Below are 13,367 nucleotides of genomic sequence, written 5' to 3' on the forward strand. Positions count from 1 at the left end.
CAATATTTCTAAATGCTTCTGTCTCCCTTTTTACCTAAAATACTTTTTTTCTTTGAGGCTAGCTTTTTATCTTTTTTATTTTTTTTATTTTTTGAGATGGAGTCTCACTCTGTTGCCCAGGCTGCAGTGCAGTGGTGCGATCTCAGTTCACGGCAACCTTCACCTCCTGGGTTCAAGCGATTCTCCTACCTTAGCCTCCCAAGTAGCTGGGATTAGAGGTGCACATCATCACACCTGGCTTATTTTTGAATTTTTAGTAGAGACGGGGTTTCTCCATGTTGGCCAGCCTGGTCTTGAACATTTTACATTCATTGTCTTAATTTAATCCTCCCAACCTCACCTCCATTTTGTACATGAGGAAACAGAGACTAAAGAGTTTGCTCTGGAGCTAGTCAGTAAGTGGTGGGACCTGCATCCCTTCCCAGGAATGAGTGAATCTACTGCCTTATGAGCCTTTTCCCTCAGTTAAAAAAAAAAAGTGGAGGGAAAGACATGTCCTTAATTGCCCAGAACAAAGTTGTTTCTTCAGTGCCTCTAATAAAACCTAAGCCTTACAAATGGATGCTGATCTCTATCATGAATCTACTGCACTGTATAGTCACTATGGATTAAATTGTCTTTTCTCCCACTACATCCTGACAGCATGGAGTGGCAAGTTGGCATCATTATTCAGTTTTGTAGGCCCAGCTCACTGTAGATGCTCAAGAAATGTTGACCAAGTAAATGATTTAATCAAATCCAACCATCACAACTGTGGCAATATTTGTGACTTGGGCAGGATTTTTTTTTTTTTTTTTTTGAGATGTAGTCTTGCTCTGTTGCCTAGGCTGGAGTACAGTGGCACAATCTCGACTCACTGCAACCTCTGCCTCCTGGGTTCTTGCAATTCTCCTGCCTCAGCCTCCTGAGTAGCTGAGACTACAGGTGTACACTGCCACGCCCAGCTAATTTTTTGTATTTTAGTAGAGACGGGGTTTCACCATGTTGCCCAGGCTGGTCTCGAACTCCTGAACTCTGGGAATCCACCCGCCTCAGCCTCCCAAAGTGCTGGGATCATAGGCGTGAGCCACTGTGCCTGGCCTGGGCAGGATGTTTAAAAAAAAAAAAAAAGATGGTATCTAGGCAGGGTGGATGGTGGAATAGAAGGCTCCACCAATCATCCTTCTTGAAGCAAGGACACCAACCTGACAACTATCTATACACAAAAAAAAGCACACTCTTAAGAACTAAAATTCAGAAAGGGTAACTGGACCAAACACAGCTGACACCTGCCAACAGAGGGAGCACTTAAACCAGTCCTAGCCAGAGGGACATGATAGATCCTAGCACCAGAACCTGAGTTCCTGCAAGCCTCACTACCATGAGCTAAAGTGCTCTGGGGCCCCAGAGAAACTTGAAAGGCAGTCTAGGACACAAGGACTGCAAAACCTAGGTGAGTCCTAGTGCTGAACTGGCCCTGAGACAGTGGACTTGGTGGGGGTGGGAGGCATGGGGACATGACCTACTTTGAAACCAGCTGGGTCGGCTAAGGGCATCACCCTTCCCCTCACTCCAGGCTGCACAGCTCACAGTTGTGAGAGACTCCCCTTCCTTCCACTTGAGGAGAGGAGAGCGAAGATTGGAAAGGTCTTTGTCTTATATCTTAGATACCAGCTCAGCCACAGCAAGATAGAGCACTTGTCAGAGTTCTGGGGACCCCTTTCCAGGCCCTAACTTATGAATGACAATACTAGACATTCCCTAGGCCAGAAGGGAACCTGCTACCTTGAAAGGAAAGACCCAGTCCTGGCAGCATTTATCACCTGCTAAATAAAGAGCTCTTGGGCCCTGAATAACCAGCAACAATACCCAGACACTAAATTCAGGGCTTTGGGTGGGAGTCTGAGATTTGCTGGCTTCAGGTGAGACTAAGCACATTCCCAGCTGTGGTGGTTATAGGGCAAGACTCCTTCTACTTGAGAAAAGCAGAGGGAAGAGTAAATGGAACTTTCTCTTACACCATAGGTACAAGCTTGGCCACAGGTGAGTAGAGTACCAAGTGAGCTGGGGTCCCCAATTCCAGGACTTGGCTCTTGGACAGCATTTCTGGACCTGCCCTGGGCCAGAGGGGAACCCAGTTCCCTAAAGGGTGAGCCCTGGGCCAGACAGCATTTACCACAAGGTAACTGAAGAGCCCTTGGGCCTTAAGGGAACTTCCGCAGTAGTCTGGCAGTACTCCCCATGGGCCCATGGTGGCGGTGACCACAGGGTAAGTCTCCTCTGCCTTTGGAAAGGGAAAGGAAGAGTGAGAAGGTCTGCCTAGCGGTTTGAGTGCCAGCTCAGCCACAGTACAACAGAACATCAGGTAGACTTCTAAGGTTTTTAAATCTAGTCCCTGGCTCATCTGGACCTATCCAGGGCCTGGGGAAACTCGATGCCCTGAAGGGAAGGACACAAGCCTGGCTGGCCTTGCCACTTGCTGATTGTAGAGCCCCAAGGCCTTGAGTAAATATAGGAGGTAGCCAGGGAGTGGTTACAGCAGGCCTTAGGCAAGACTCAGTGCTGTGCTGGCTTCAGGTCTGACCCATACAGTCATAGTGGTGGTGTCCACACGGGTGTTTGTGTCACTGCACCCCCGCTTCAGTTGGCTCAGAACAGAGATAGAGACTCTGTATGTCTGAGAGAAATTAAGGGAAGAGAACAAAAGCAGGCATCTGGCTGGCAATCCAGATTATTCTGGGTCTTATCTAAGACCATCAAGGCAGTATCTCTATGAATCTGCAAGAACCACAGCATTACTGGGCTTGGGATGCTCCCTAAAGCAGATAGAGCTTAGATTATAACACCTAAGTCCTTACAAATACCTGGAAAGCCTTCCAAGAAGGATAGGTATAAACAAGCCCAGACAGCAAAGACTTCAATAATTACCTAACTCTTCAATGCCCAGACACAGAAAAACATCTACAAGTATCCAGACAATCCAAGAAAATAAGACCTCATCAAATGAACTAAAGTACCAGGGACCAATCATGGAGAAACAAATATCTGACCTTTCAGAGAGAGAATTCAAAATAATTGTCTTGGAGGAAACTCAAAGAAACTCGAGATAACATAGAGAAGTTCAGAATTCTATTAGATAAATTTAACAAAGAGATTGAAATAATTGAAAAGAATCGAGCAGAAATTCTGGACTGAAAATGCAATAGGCACTTTGAAGAATGCATCAGAACCTTTCAATAACAGAACTGTTTAATCAGAGGAAAGAATTAGCAAATCTGAAGACAGGCTATTTGGAAATAAACAGCCAAGGAAGCAAAAAGAAAAAGAAAAAAGGAAGCATGCCTACGGGATCTAGAAAATTGTCTCAAAAGAGCAAATCTGAATTTTTGGCCTTAAAGAGGAGGCAGAGGAAGAGATAGGGGTAAAGTTTATTCAAAGGGATAACAACAGACCTAGAGAGAGGTATCAATATCCAACTACAAGAAGGTTGTAGAACACCAAGCAGATTTAACCCAAAGAACACTACCTCAAAGTATTTAATACTCAAACTCCCCAAAATCAAGGATAAAGGATCCTACAAACAGAAAGAGAAAACAAACAAATCAGGACAGTCTTCCTCAGCCTCATGGACTGCTGGGGTTGGGGCTGGGAAAATCAATTTTTTTTAAGAAAGAAAGAGAGCAAACAAAAAATATACAGTGGAGCTCCAATATTTCTGGTCACAGACTTCTCAGTGGAAAACTTAAAGGCCAGAAGAGAGTGGCATGACATATTTAAAGTTCCAAAGGAAAAAACTTTTACCCTAGAATAGTATATCTAGTGAAAACATCCTTCAAATATGAAGGAGAACTACTTTCCCAAACAAAAGCTGAGGGATTTCATCAATACCAGGCCTGTACTACAAGAAATGCTTTCAAGGGAGTATTTCAATCAGAAGGAAAAGGATATTAATGAGCAATATGTAATCGCCCTGAGGTATAAAAACTTACCAGTAATAGTAAATATACCAAAAAACACAGAATATTACAACACTCTAATGGTGGTGTATAAACTACTCTCATCTTAAGTAGAAAGAATAAATAATATACCATCAAAAATAATAACAACAACTTTTCAAGACATAGCACAGTAAAATATAAACAGAAACAACAAAATGTTAAAAAGCAGGGGTATGAAGTTAAGGTGTAGAGCTCTTATTAGTTTTCTTTTTGCTTGTGTTTATACAAACAGTGTTAAATTGTTATCAGTTTAAAATAATGGGTTATAAGATAGTGTTTGCGAGCCTCATAGTAACCTCAAACCAAAAAACATACGATACACAAAAAATAAAAAGCAAGAAACTAAATATTATTATATATTTTATATATATCCTCTTTTCTGCTTGTATAATATAATAATAAGTATTATTATTATTTGAGACAGAGTCATGCTCTGTCACCCAGGCTGCAGTGCAGTGGTGATATCAGCTAACTGCAATCTCCACTTCCTAGGTTCAAGCAATTCACCTGCTTCAGCCTCCCAAATAGCTGGGATTACAGGCACCTGCCACCATGCCCAGCTAATTTTTATTATTTCTAGTAGAGACAGGGTTTCTCCATGTTGACCAGGCTGGTCTCGAACTCCTTACCTCGGCCTCCCAAAACGCTGGGATTACAGGTGTGAGCCACCATGCCTGGCCACAAAAAACTAAATTATATTATCAGAGAAAAGCACCTTTACCAATAAAAGAAGACAGTAAGGAAATAAAGAAGGAAAAGAAGACCTCAAAACCAGCAGAAAACAGATAACAAAATGGAAGAAGTAAGTCCTTACTTATCAATGATAACACTGAATGTAAATGGACTAAATTCTCTAATAAAAAGACATGGAATGGCTGAATGGGTAAAAAGAAAGGAAGACACATTGATTTTTTTTGCCTACACGAAACATACTTCACCTATAAAGACACAAACAAACTGAAAATAAAGAGATGGAAAAAGATATTCCATGCCAATGGAAACTAAAAAAGGGCAGGAGTAGCTATACTTGTATTAGACAAAACAGATTTCAAGACAAAAAAATTAAGAAGACACAAAGAAGGACACTATATAATGATAAAGGGGTCAATTCAGCAAGAGGATATAACAGTTTTAAGTATATATGCAGCCAATACCAGAATACCCAGATATATAAAGCAGATATTATTATAGCTAAAGAGAGAGATAGACTCCAATACAATAATAGCTGGAGACTCTGATTTTCCAGATAGAAAGTCAACAAAGAAACATCAGACTTAATTTCCACTACAGACCAAATGGATCTAAGAGATATTTGCAGAACATTTCATCTAATGGTTACAGAGTATATGTTCTTTTCCTCAGCACATGGATCATTCTAAAGGATGATCATATGTTAGGTCACAAAACAAGTCTTAAGACATTCAAAAAACTGAAACAATATTAAGCATCTTCTCTTGCCACAATGGAATAAAACTAGAAATTAATAACAAGAGGAATTCTGGAAACTACACAAATATATGGAAATGTTCCTGAATGACTAGTAGGTCAATGAGGAAATTAAGAAGGAAACTGAAAAACTTCTTTAAGTAAATGATAATGGAAACACAGCATACCAAAACCTATGGGATATAGCAAAAGCAATACTAAGAGTGAAGTTTATAGCTAGACAAGTGTTTGCATCATAAAAGAAAAAAACTTCAAATTAAAAAAACTAATGATGCAACTTAAAGAACTAGAAAAGCAAGGGCAAACCAAAGTCAAAATTAGTAGAAGAAAAGAAATAATAGGCCTGGTACGGTGGCTCATGCCTGTAATCCCAGCACTTTGGGAGGCCAAGGCGGGTGGATCACTTGAGCCAAGGAGTTCAAGACCAACCTGAGTAACATGGTGAAACCTTGTCTCTACTAAAAGTACAAAAATTAGCCAGATGTGGTGGCACCTGCCTGTAATTCCAGGTACTCGGGAGGCTGAGACATGAGAATCGCTTGAATCTCATGATTCAAGAGGTTGTAGTGAGCCAAGAGTGTGCCACTGTACTCTAGCCTGGGTGACAGAGTGAGACTCTGTCTTAAAAAAAAGAAGAAGAAGAAGAAATAATAAAGATCAGAGAAAAAATAAATAAAATTAAAATAAAGAAAATAATATAAAAGATCAATGAAACAAAAAGTTGGTTTTTTGAAAAGTTAAAAAAAATTGACAAACTTCCGATGGGACTAAGAAAAAAAGAGAGAAGTCCCAAATAAATAAAATCAGAGATGTAAAAGGAAACTTTACAACCGACACTATAGAAATTCAAAGGATTATTAGTGTCTACTATGAGCAACTACATTACAATAAATTGGAAAATCTAGAATAAATTGACAAATTCCTTACCAAGATTGAGCCATGAAGAAATTCAAAACCTGAGCATGCCAATAAAAAGTAACAAGATTGGAGCCGTAATAAAAAGTCTCCCTGTAAGGAATAACCTAGGACTAGGCATGGTGGCTCATGCCTCTAATCTCAGCACTTTGGGAGGCCAAGGGAGGTGGATCACCTGAGGTTAGGAGTTCAAGACCAGGCTGATCAACATGGTGAAACCTTGTCTCTACTAAAACTACAAAAAATTAGCTGGATATGGTGGTGTGTGCCTGTAATCCCAGCTACTTGGGAGGCTGAGGCAGGAGAATTGCTTGAACCTGGGAGGTGGAGGTTGCAGTGAACCAAGATAGTGCCACTGCACTCCAGGCTGGGCAATAAGAGTGAAACTCCATCTCAAAAAAGAAAAAGAAAAGCCTGGGACCCAATGGCTTCACTGCTAAATTCTACGGAACATTTAAAGAAGACCTAATACAATCCTACTCAAACTATAGAGGAGGAAGGGATACTTCCAAACTCATTCTACAAGGCCAATATCATCCTGATGCCAAAACCAGACAAAGACACATCAAGAAAAAGAAAGAAAGAAGAAAGGAAGAAAAAGAGAGAGAGAAGGGGAAGGTAGGCAGAAAGGAAGACAGGAAGGGAAGGTAGGAAGGAAGGAAACTACAGGCACTGGTCTGTAATGAATATCAGATATCAGACATCTCTGATGAATATCTCATAAAAATCCTCAACAAATTACTAGCAAATTTAATTCAACAATACATTAAAAAGATTATTTATTTTTAATAATCCCTGGGATGTGAGGATGGTTCAACATATGTAAATCAATCAATGTGATACATTGTATCAACAGAATGAAGGACAAAATCCATCTAGTCATTTCAATAGATGCTGAAAAAGCATTTGGTAAAGTTCAGCATACCTTCATGATAAGAACTCTTATCAAAAAACTAGGTATAGATGGAACATACCTCAACATAATAAAAGCCATATATCACAGACCTACAGCTAGTATCATACTGAATGAGGAAAAACTGGAAACCTTTCCTCTAAGATCTGGAACATGACAAGAATGCCCTCTTTCATCAATGTTATTCAATATTGTGATGGAAGTCCTAGCTAGAGCAATCAGACAAGAGAAAGAAATAAAGGGCATCCAAAATGGAAAGGAAAAAGTCAAATTATCCTTGTTTGCAGATGATATGATCTTGTATCTGGAAAAACCTCAAGGCTCCACAAAAAACTATTAAAACTGATAAATTCAGTAAAGTTGTAGGATATGAAATCAACATAAAAAATCAGAAGCATTTCTATATGCAATAGTGAATAATCTGAAAAAAATATATAAAAAAGTAATCTCATTTTTAAGAGCCGCAAAGAAAATTACATACCTAGAAATAACGTAACTAAAGAAGTGAAAGGTCAGGCGTGATGGCTCACGCCTGTAATCCCAGCACTTTGGGAGGCCAAGGCGGGTGGATCACGAGGTCAAGAGATCGAGACCATCCTGGTTAACATGGTGAAACCCCATCTCTACTGAAAATACAAAAACTTAGCTGGGCATGGTGGTGCGTGTCTGTAATCCCAGCTACTCAGGAGGCTGAGGCAGGAGAATTGCCTGAACCCAGGAGGCGGAGGTTGCAGTGAGCTGAGATCATGCCATTGCACTCCAGCCTGGGTAACAAGACTGAAACTCCATCTCAAAAAAAAAAAAAAAAAAAAAAAGAAGAAGTGAAAGATCTCTGTAATAAAAACTATAAAACACTGATGAAAGAAATTGAAGAGGACACCAAAAAATGGAAAGATATTCCGTGTTCAGGGATTGGAAGAATCAACATTGTTAAAATGTCCACACTACCCAAAGCAATCTACAGATTCAATGCAATCTCTATCAAAATACCAATGACATTCTTCACAGAAATAGAAAAACAAATACTAAAATTTCTATGGAACCATAAAAGACCCAGAATAGCCAAAGCTATCCTAAGCAAAAAGAATATATCTGAAAGAATCACATTATCTGACTTCAAATTATATTATAGAGCTATAGCAACCAAACCAGCATGATACTGGCATAAAAACAGATACACTGACCAATGGAACAGAATAGAGAACCCAGAAAAAAATTCACACACCTAGTGAACTAATTTTAGACAAAAGTGCCAAGAACAGGGAGAGACAGTCTCTTCAATAGATGGTACTGGGAACACTGGATATCCATATGCAGAAGACTGAAACTAGACCCCTATCTCTTGCTATATACAAAAATCAAATAAAAATGGATTAAACACTTAAACCTAAGACAATAAACTATGAAACAACTACAAGAAAACATGGGGGAAAATAACCAGGACATTGTTCTGGGCAAAAACTTCTTGAGTAATATCCTACAAACACAGGCAACCAAAGTGAAAATGGACAAATGGGATCACATCAAGTGAAGAAGCTTCTGCCGACCAAAGGAAACAATCAACAAAGTGAAGACACAACCCGTAGAACAGGAGAAAACATTTGCAAACTATCCACCTGACAAAGGTTAATAACCAGGGTATATAAGAAACTCAAACACTCCATAGGAAAAACTCTTATAATTTGATCAAATAGGCAAGAGATTTGAACAGACATTTCTCAAAAAAAGACACACAGATGGCAAAAATGCATATGAAAAAGTGACTGTTCACTAATCATCAGAGAAATGCAAATCAAAACTACAATAAGACATCATCTCATCCCAGTTAAAATGGCTTATATCCAAAAGACAGGTAATAACAAATACTGGCTAGGATGTGGAGAAAAGGAGCCCTTCTACACTGCTGGTGGAAATGTAAATTAGTACAACCACTATGGAGAACAGCATGGAGGTTCCTCAAAGAACTAAAACTAGAGCTACCATATGACTCAGGAATCTCACTCTGAGGTATATACAGGAAAGTAAGGAAATCAGTATATTGAAGAGATCCCTGCTGCAGTCCTATGTTTGTTCCATCACTGTTCATAATAGCCAAGATTTCGATGCAACCTAAATGTCCATCAACAGATGAATAAAGAAAATGTGGGCTGGGTGCAGTGGCTCATGCCTGTAATCCCAGCATTTTGGGTGACTGAGATGGGTTAATTGCTTGAGTGCAGGAGTTTCAGACCAGCCTGGGAAACATGGCAAAAACCTCTCTCTGTAAAAATACAAAAAATTAGCCAGGAGTGGTGGCACGTGCCTACAGTCCTAGCTACTTGGGAGGCTGAGGTGGGAGAATCACCTGAGCCCCAGAAGTTGAGACCGCAGTACATGTACACAACAGGGTATTTTTTGGCCATAAAAATGAATGAGATCCTAGCATTTGCAATAACATGGATGGAACTGGAGATCATTATGTTAAACAAAATAAGCCAGGCACAGAAAGACACATACACCATACATTCTCACTTATTTGTGGAACCTAAAAGTTAAAACAATTGAACTCTTGGAGATAGAAAATAGAAAGATAGCTACCAGAGGCTGGGAAGGGTAGCTGGAGGTGGGGGGAAGTAGGGATGGTTAATGAGTACAAAAAATATATAAAGAATGAATAAGGCCTACTATTTGATAGCACAACAGGGTGAGTATAGTCAGTTATAATTTAATTGTACATTTAAAAGTAACTAAGAGTATAACTGGATTGTTTACAACACAAAGGATAAATGCTTGAGGGGACAGATATCCCATTCTGCATAATGAGATAATTATACATTTGCACACCTGTATCAAACCATCTTACGTACCCCATAAATATGTACATCTACTAAGTACCCACAAAAATTAGAATTAAAAATATTAACCAACTGCTTTGGAGATTTTTTTTTAAAGAGAGATGAGGTATCATTCTACTGTGCAGGGTGGAGTGCAGTGGCACAATCATAGCCCTCAAAATCCTGGGCTCAAGCAACCCTCCCACTTCAGCCTCCCAAGTAGTTGGGACTATAGGCATATGCTACCACACTGTACTGAGTATTTTTATTTTTAGAGATGGAGGTCTATGTTACCCAGACTAGTCCTGAACTCCTGGCCTCAAGTGATTCTGCCATCTTGGCCCCCCAAAATACTGGGATTATAGGCATTAGCCATTGTGCCCAGCCAGGCAGGATGCTTTTTGCCAGACCACAGCCACTGCACAATCCAAAATCTTGTTCAGATACAATATTATTAATTTTATAAAGCTCATGAATTTTGAATGTTTATAAACCCCAAACTCCAGTCAAAAAAGGCTGAAGCCCTTTAGGGTAGACTGTGGCCAGGAAGGATGAGTTTTAATGGGGGTAGGAATGAGCAAGTACATGGAACCTGGGATCTTAAATGTCCAGGTTCAAGAGTCAGAGTTCCCTTAAGCATGAGAGACAAGAGTCTGTTCTGCTTGGTATGTGGCTGCTTCTAGGAAGTATAGCCTTTCTCCTGGTTCCTCTTCCCAGTGTGTTGGGAAATTATGAGGAAGTTTACGTGTTGCCATTGGTAGTCATTTGTGACCCAGCCACGTGCTGCCCCAGGAGACTCTGGTGTTGAACTGGTGATTTCTTGCCATCCTTTACCTGCCTTCTCTGGATTGCTTTTGTCTTCTCTATGCTGCCTTAGGCCAGGAGAACCAGGTCCTTCTTTTACTTACCCAAAGCACAGCCAAGTCCAGGCTCTAGATTTTTATCTAGACTTGAGGGAAACAAAGGGAATGATGATGTGGGAAAGAAAACACATTTGGATGTTACAGATATTAGTGTTTTCGGAGCCCAGGGGCCAAGCCCCTTCCTGGAGGACTTGGATTGGCTATCTTTCTCCTTGGCCCCAACCTGACATCTTTTCTTGTCCCTTTAGGAATGTCTGATGGAAGCTCCTCCTAACCTGGGGTCATACTCCATTTCATTCTCTGGGCTCAGTGAGAGGAAAAAAAAATTTTTTTTTAAATAATTTACTGAAAACCCAGATTACATCATCATAAATTCAGATGGTGCAATTCTGCCCACAATGAAGGCAGTGTTACACTCATTTCAAAAAAAGTTTGCCTCTTGTTCCCCCAAACTTCATTCTTGAATTTTGTCATTTTCTGTGGGCAAGCTATTGGAGGGGGGCACAAAAGTCTGACTAAAGTATTTTCTGAAGAAAGCAAAATGGCAGTCTTCCTCCACTAATAAGAATGTAAAGTGTTGAACAACTGTAAAACGTTTTCACTCTGCTTTTAGACACAAAGCTTTCAAAACATTTTGAGGTCTTTTAGCACATCCCCATTGTATATGTAATATGACTCCAGGTAATCACTCTGTCATGGGGAGAAAATCTTCCATAACTCTCCCCCATATATGTGTACACTCCACCACCTTGTCTTGTTATGGAAAATCTCTCTACTTCCAGAGGTTGCTGGGAAGGGAAGGAGATGAAATAGTTTGGCCTTGACCCTAGCTATGAGATAGATCCTATGTCTTTGTGAAACCTGTGACATAATGAGCTGTAATTATAGACATTTGAAAGCCTCAGCAGTTTTTAATACGAGGTGGAGGCAAAATTTGCCTATTTCTTTGCGGAAGAAACTTTTTTTGAGATTTTATTTAGGTAAAGGTAGACCTTAAGTCCTACTCTTTACTAGGGTGACTGAAACAGGATTTATACAGCTCAACCCAATTTGTGGCCAACTTGTTTTCAGTGTAGGCCAAGTGACATCCATGCAAATCTGCTGTGATGTTGATCACTGAAAAGGAAGGATTCTGGCAAAAAAAAAAAAAAAAAAGCTAAAAATTAGGGCCCTAGATTTTGTTAAAGGTAGGTCCAGGCAAAGGACTGAGGTACAAGAATGCTGGAAGGTAACCCTCCCGGCAGACTATCACCTAGGGGGTCTTGATCCCTTGACATCGAGCATCCATTGTCCAGCCATTTTCTGAATTGTGATCCCTCCTATTTTCAGAAAGCCAGGCACAAATACTTTTGCAAAATGGGATCCTGTCCTACATACTCTTTTTGTTTTGGATGTTCCACCTTTAATAAAATGTGCCTTCACTTCTTTCACTCGTCATTCCCTCTTTCTACTCCCTTCACTGACAGCAGTTCTTTCTGCTTTTGTTGTTAGAAATCACTGTGAGGCTAGTGAAGAGCTATCCATGTCATTTCCCATGCTCAGATAATTATATATAGGTGTTTGGGAGAAATCTCCTAAAATTAGCTCACAGTATCTACATTCCTTTGAATCTTGATTTTCTTTGAATAGTAGCAAGCTCACCAGGTCATCTTGCTTATTTCTTTGTTTGTTTGTTTTTTAGATGGAGTCTCCCTCTGTCACCAGGCTGGAGTGCCTGGTGGAACAATCTCGGCTCACTGCAACCTCCGCCTCCTGGGTTCATGCAATTCTCCTGCCTCAGCCTCTTGAGTAGCTGAGATTACAGGCCTGTGCCACCACATCCAACTAATTTTTTTTGTATTTTTAGTAGGTACTTATATTTTTTTGTAGACTTTTATTTTTACTAGAGACGTTTTTATTTTATTTTTAGCCATTAAAATTACCATTTTTAATTTTTTTTGGTACTTTTATTTTTTAAAACTTTATTTAATGAGCATCATTCACAGACTTTTACTTTTAGTAGAGACTTATTTGTTTTATTTTTAGCAATTAAAAATTAACCAGGCCTGGCGGCCTGTACCTGTAGTCCCAGCTACTTGGGAAGCTGAGATGGGAGAATCAGCTGAGCCCAGGACAAGTGAAGTCTACAGTGAACTGTGATGGTGCCACTGCACTCTAGCCTGGGTTACAGAGTAAGACCCTGTCTAAAAAAAAAAAACCAAAAAAATTAATGTGACCTCAGTTCATTTATTGTCTCATTGACTTCATTCTTTAAATGTAAACATTTACTTCTAAGAAATATTTATATGCTAGGGACTAAATGGCTAAAGATAAAAAACACAGTTTCTGGATGTAGAGAAATTAGAACCCACAGGCACTGCTGGTGTAAATGTAAAATGGTGCAGCCACTTTGAATCAAAGGTTGGTAGTTGCTTAAAATGCTAAATAAATACAGTTATCC

The 13,367-nt window shown here is 39.8% G+C and overlaps 1 protein-coding gene across 12 annotated transcripts in view; it reads right to left on the reverse strand.

Annotated features, from left to right (window-relative positions):
- TMEM116 (transmembrane protein 116) overlaps nt 1-13,367 on the reverse strand; it is a 213,908-nt gene that overhangs the window by 44,783 nt on the left and 155,758 nt on the right. The gene's annotated exons all lie outside the window — the stretch shown is intronic.

Source organism: Callithrix jacchus, chromosome 9, assembly GCF_049354715.1.
Source record: "Callithrix jacchus isolate 240 chromosome 9, calJac240_pri, whole genome shotgun sequence".
NCBI lineage: Eukaryota > Metazoa > Chordata > Mammalia > Primates > Cebidae > Callithrix > Callithrix jacchus.